Source organism: Dermacentor silvarum, chromosome 4 (genome assembly GCF_013339745.2).
Source record: "Dermacentor silvarum isolate Dsil-2018 chromosome 4, BIME_Dsil_1.4, whole genome shotgun sequence".
NCBI lineage: Eukaryota > Metazoa > Arthropoda > Arachnida > Ixodida > Ixodidae > Dermacentor > Dermacentor silvarum.
The window spans coordinates 147211184-147217581 of NC_051157.2; positions in this window are offsets into that span (position 1 = coordinate 147211184).

Genomic DNA, 6398 nt, shown 5'->3' on the forward strand with positions numbered 1-6398 from the left:
GTCAACCTCCGCACTGGTGGGGACAAAGGCTTCGTCTTCCGAGGCGAAGCCAAACCGACGTTACACATCGCTCGTTAGAGCGATTGTCCAACGCCTCGCAAGAGGCAATGGACACAACTCCTTCTCAGACGGCACACGGAGTGCCTAGGGAGAGGCGACTCTCCCAAGAACGCTCCAAAAAAGACAAGACACCAGTTACAGCGCCTGGAAAAGGCTCTGTAAAATAGGCTGTACACACCCCTTGAAACACACAGCACCTTTTATCTTCCTCCAACATGAATAAAATAATGCAGTGGAATGTTAGGGTACTAATCCACAACCTAGACGACATCCAAGAACTTCTCAGTAAATTTATTCCAAAGGTGCTGTGTGTTCAAGAAACACATCTAAACTCCAGAAACACCAACTTCCTACGTCAGAATATTGTTTTCCGAAAAGATCGCGAGGATTCTGCCGCATCATCTGGTGGTGTGGCCATCATACCCGACAGAAGTGTAGCCTGTCAGCAACTTCCACTCAATACGGCACTTGAGGCGGTAGCCGTTGGTGCTGTACTTCTGGGTAAACTCATTACCATTTGCTCGCTCTACATACCCCCACATTATCCTTTACACAAGCATGAATTTCAGTCACTTATAGATGAATTACCAGAACCTTAGCTCGTTCTTGGAGATTTCAATGCACACAGAAGCTTGTGGGGCGACACGCGTATCGATGCGCGAGGACGCCTAATCGAACAATTTCTTTTCTTCTCTGGTGCGTGTCTCTTGAATAAGAAGGAACCCACCTACTACAATCTGGCAAACAAAACGTTTTCTTCCATTGATCTCAGTGTAGCTTCCCCGTCTATATTTGCTGAACTTAAATGGGAAGTTATAAAAAATCTTTACGGGAGTCACCACTTCCCGATACTGCTGAGATCACCACTACAAAACGAACCTCCACACACAGGCACCCCGCTGGAAGTTGGATATAGCAGATTGGGAGAAATTCCAAAGTCTTACAAGTAGTATCTCGTGGTCTGACATATCTTCGCTTGGAATTGATGCTGCTGTCGAGTATTTTACATCTTTTATAATTGATGTCGCTTCTGGATGTATACCTGAAATAAGTGGTGCGACCTGCAAACGCCGTGTCCCATGGTGGAACGACGAATGTCGGAACGCTCGTAGGAAACAGAACAAAGCGTGGGGGTTGCTACGCGACTCCCCAACTGCGGAGAATCCTCTCAATTTTAAGAAGATAAAATCGGAGGGGAGAAGAACGCGTCGACAGGCCTGGAGAGAGAGTTGGGAGAAGTTTTTATCAGGCATCAACTCGTATACAGGCGAGAATAGAGTCTGGAAGAAAGTTAATAAGATAAAAGGGCTACAAACTTATTCACTCCCGTTGGTAAACACACAAGGCGACAGTCTGGAAGACCAAGCTAACTGCCTGGGAGCACATTTTGAACATGTGGCAAGCTCATCCCATCATTCGCCAACATTTAAAAGACACAAGGCTACCATAGAAAAACAGAAAATAGAAAGAAAATGCAACGGATACGAGGCATACAACCAGCCATTTTGCATCGCTGAGCTGTATGCGTCGCTTAGTTGTTGCAACAAGTCTGCCCCAGGCTCTGACCGCATAGTTTATCAAATGCTAAAACACCTTCCCCATGAAACAAAGAAAACTCTCCTCTGCCTTTACAATGCTATATGGTCCTCCGGCAAGATCCCCTCCCCCTGGAAAGAGGCCATTGTCGTCCCTATACTGAAGCAGGGCAAGGACCCATCGTCTGTTTCGTGTTACCGGCCTATAGCACTAACAAGCTCTCTGGAAACTGTTCGAAAAATTGATAAACCGCCGACTAAAACATTTCCTCGAATCTAACAAACTGCTTGACCCGTACCAATGCGGGTTTCGAGAGGGTCGATCCACTGCCGACCATTTGATACGTATTGAAACGCAAATTCGTGAAGCTTTTGTCCATAAGCAGTTCTTTCTGTCTGTATTCCTGGATATGGAAAAGCCTACGACACCACGTGGCGGTTTGGAATACTTAGAGACCTCTCACACGTTGGTATACGTGGTAACATGTTAAATGTCATAGAAAGTTATCTAATCGCACATTCCGTGTTCGTGTGGGAAATGGTGTATCAAGGCCATTTGTGTAGGAAACTGGAGTGCCACAGGACGGGGTGCTGAGTTGCACTCTCTTTATCGTAAAAATGAGTTCTTTGCGTCTGTGTATCCCAAGAAGCATGTTTTTACTCTGCATACGTCGATGATGTACAGTTAGGTTTCGCCTCGTGCCATGTTGCAGTCTTTGAGCGGCAGATTCAGCTTGGTCTGAACAAGGTGTCTAAGTGGGCAGACGAGAATGTATTTACCCTTAACCCACAAAAGACCACCTGCGTCCTGTTCTCCAGGAAGAGGGGTCTGCACCCCGATCCTGACATTGAGTTGTAGGGACAACGTGTGGCCGTAAAAACAGAACATAAATTTTTAGGTGTGATTCTGGATGCGAAACTTACATTTGTGGCACACATACAGTATATAAGAAACAAGTGGATGAAAACAATGAATATTCTGAAAGTGTTTTCACGCACCGTTTGGGTTAGTGACACAACGTGCCTTTTAAATCTGTATAATAGCCTCATACTCACACCACTAGATTACGGTGCCATAGTGTACCATTCCGCTACGCCAAGCGCCCTAAGGATGCTGGATCCTGTACACCATCTAGGCATCCGCCTAGCCACTGGTGCCTTCAGAACAAGTCCTGTGTCATGCTTGTATGTATAGGCGGACGTGTGGTCGCTTGACATGCTACGTTCATACTTAAGCCTTACCTATTTCCTGAAAGTAAATTCGAACTCAGAACATCCGTCATTCTCAATCATAAATGATATGACCAGTGCCACGCTCTTCAATAACCGGCCGACAGCAAGAGAACCCTTCTCACTACGTACAAGAAAAATTAGTGCAGAAATGCATATCCCACTAGTTGAATATAATTTGATGGCCCCAGCAAATCCAGTGCCACCGTGGCAGTGGCAACTCATAGAGTGTGATACTTCGTTCGTAGAGGTCACAAAAGACGCTCCAGAGGCCCATATCCAGATACATTTTCTAGAAATCCAGTTCAAGTACTCGTCCTGCACTCAGTTTTACACTGACGCTTCCAAGTCACATGCAGGGGTTTCTTATGCAGTAATCGGCCCATCGTTGTCTGAGTCCAATGTACTGCACCCGGAAACAAGCATTTTTACGGCTGAAGCCTATGCACTTTTATCAGCCGTGAAGAGTATAGGCAAGTCAAAACTCAAACGATCAATAATATTTACAGACTCCCTAAGCGTTGTAAAAGCTATCATGACTCTACATAGACACAAAAACCCTGTACTCATTGAACTGTATTCTGCTCTGTGCAAAGCATACATGTCTAACCAGCATATTATTATATACTGGGTGCCTGACCATACAGGCATCGAGGGCAATGTTCTAGCTGATGAAATGGCCACATCAACTACATCGCGAGCACTTAACCCTGCCGCAGATCTCAAGCCCTACTTAAGAAATAATCTTCGAAGCCACTGGCAGCGCTTGTGGGATGCCGAAACGAACAATAAGCTCCACTTAGTTAAGCCACAGATAGGTCCCTGGCATCCCGTTACGAAAATACGAAGAACTAATGTCCTATTCTCTCGTTTGAGAATAGGACATACATACGGCACCCACAATTTTCTCTTAACTGGATATGACCCACCAACCTGTGGTAGATGTTGAGAGAGGCTTACCGTGCTTCACGCCCTCGTGGAGTGCAGGGAAGCCGAAACAGAGAGAAAAAGGCACTTTCCTCTAGCGTACCGGTACTGTCTCCCTCTCCATCCCGCTATGTTTCTGGGCGACAAACCCCTCTTTAACACTAAAGCTGTCCTGGGTTTTCGTAGCGATGTTATATTGCATGTTATTTGCCCAATAGTTTCATAGCGCATCCTCTCTCCAGAGGATGCCGCTGCGATAGTAGTTTTGTATAGCGCGCGTCTCCAGGCCCTTGCGTTTCAAAGGGCCTGTCAAGGCAGTAGTGCTTTTTGAAAAGATTTATCAGTGATAAATTTTCATTTATCATCATTATCTTGCCATTTGTGCTTTCGTGTTCATAGTGCGCCTCATTAGCCATTGCCATATTTTATTACATATATATTTTACGCATTTTACAGCGATTGTTTTTATGCCCTTTTACAGCCACGACACATCTACCTTTCGCAATTCATTGCTCCATTGTCAACTTATTAACACTGGCCTGGCGCTCTTTGGCCATACCTGGCCCTTGCGCCATTAAACACCATACATCATCATCATACATAGTGACCCTGTATTTCAGCACGATTCAGTTTTAGCCTTTTTAATCGACATTGACATTTTGCAAGTTCTTCGCCCGAGAGATTCGTAGCGGCGTCCTCTTTTAGAGGACGCTGCTGCGACAGCATATTTTAAATGTACTCTCTTCCAGGCCCTTGCTTCTAAGGGTCTCTGTGAGGCATTAGTGTCTTGTATCGCTTATATCTTTCTAATACTATGTTATGTTACATAATTATATGCATTGCACCCCTATCACATCATTGTCATGATCTTATTTTGTCTTTTGCGCACTTTTAGTGCGCAGGATTTTAGACCTCTTTACAGCCACCCTACACCTACCCACTATGATTGATCACAGCATTGATCACTCAGTACACCACGTCTTGGCGCTCTTTGGCCATAGCTGGCCCTTGCGCCACAAAACATAAATCATCATCATCATCACCAAAACCTGTAGGTTACATGTTTATACTTCTTGGAAATGGGAGGAGTGGTCATGGTACGTACGATGACAGACGAAATTTATATGTTCCTAGTCCAGTAGGAAACGTTGAAAATAATCACTGAAACCTTGCCTTTTTTTCTTCCCTACATTCGTGCGTCATAAGATGTTCAGAGTTGATTTATTCGAGGTCTCAGTGACCTAATCAAGATGTCTCAGCTATATTTAACTAAATTAAGGAACGCGTTGTGGGCAATGTGTAGGCTAAGTTCAAAGCGAAGGCACAAATTACAAAATTTGCCGTAAATTACGCATGCAAGCAATCGGGAGCTGTATCGTGTTTTACGAACATAGTCCAATTTATACCGCGGCACGGGGAAAACTGCAAGCAATACCTAGGTCAAATCTAGCAATCATAGGAGGGGAGGCTATATGGTCAATGTTCTGGCGAAGTGAAATGTGTGTTGACGAATTACTGCTTTTAAAACTTCCTAACAATAAGTTCCCTAAAGCTTTACATGCGAGCAAGTTTTCAAACGGAACCGTCATATAAGGGCAACTTTTTAAAGTGTAATTACAGGGAACTGAAAATATTTAAACTGCTCTAATGAACGCTGGAAATAGATTTTTAATTCTGCAAGGTCGCAAACATTTGCTGACGTGCGCTTTTAAGTACAGTCAACATAAAGACCTCCAATATTACCAAGAAGAAAAAAAATTGAACATCAGCAGCCCTACTGCTCAGATGTCAGCAAGACTGCTTCGTCTTGCGTAGGCCGGGCAGCAATACGCCCGCTCTATCTTCTTCAGCTTGGGGCCAACCTTTTTCTTTCTGTTATGCTTCTTCCTGTCGCGTTTGTGATGACGCTTCTTTTTTCTTCGGGCTGCAGCTTCCTGCTCGTCGGGTTCATCACTCTTCGCATCGCCTCCCTCCGCCTTGTCCTCCTTCCCGACGCCACCGGTCCTACTACCTGGCGAGATTCGTCTCCGGACATCCAGTTGACGTCGTAAAAGCTATCCAACGACGAAGGTTTTGGCGCATAAGGCAATACATGCTCGTGAACGCCAGTGCTGGTAGTGGGCTTTCGAGGTATACAGCTGTTGTGCACCACTACAGGTGGAGCTGTGAACGTGTCCGACGTATTGTGCGCGCGCGCGCGTTCTTGCTGTAGTTATTCTCCTGGACCACTAAGCGAACGCGATACACCTGGAGCGACTGAAGGCGAGGCTCGGCTATGTCGACGGCAGCGCAAACGCCTTGTCAGCTTGCCGTTTGGTAGTGCAGCAGGCCTTAGTGGAGCGGCAGGCAGCTCGGGCTTCAGTTTTCGGCGTCGAAGCGCGACCGTGGTTGCGCGGTCGCAGAGCGGAGATGACGTAGCCGACTGGTCACAAGATTCGGTGAACCAGTGCAGATCCAGTGTGTACATGCTGGAATCGGCGGCCGTTACGGGCACAAGTTTCTTACTCTTCGGAGGACTGGCCGGCGACCGAGCGCACGAAGACGTGCTCACACAACAGAGTGCAACATTGCGCGGTGCCGGCTTCGTTAGTCTAGTGCGCCTTGGGTCGAACATGTCGAGTTCAAACAGCTAGAGTTCGCCGGGCG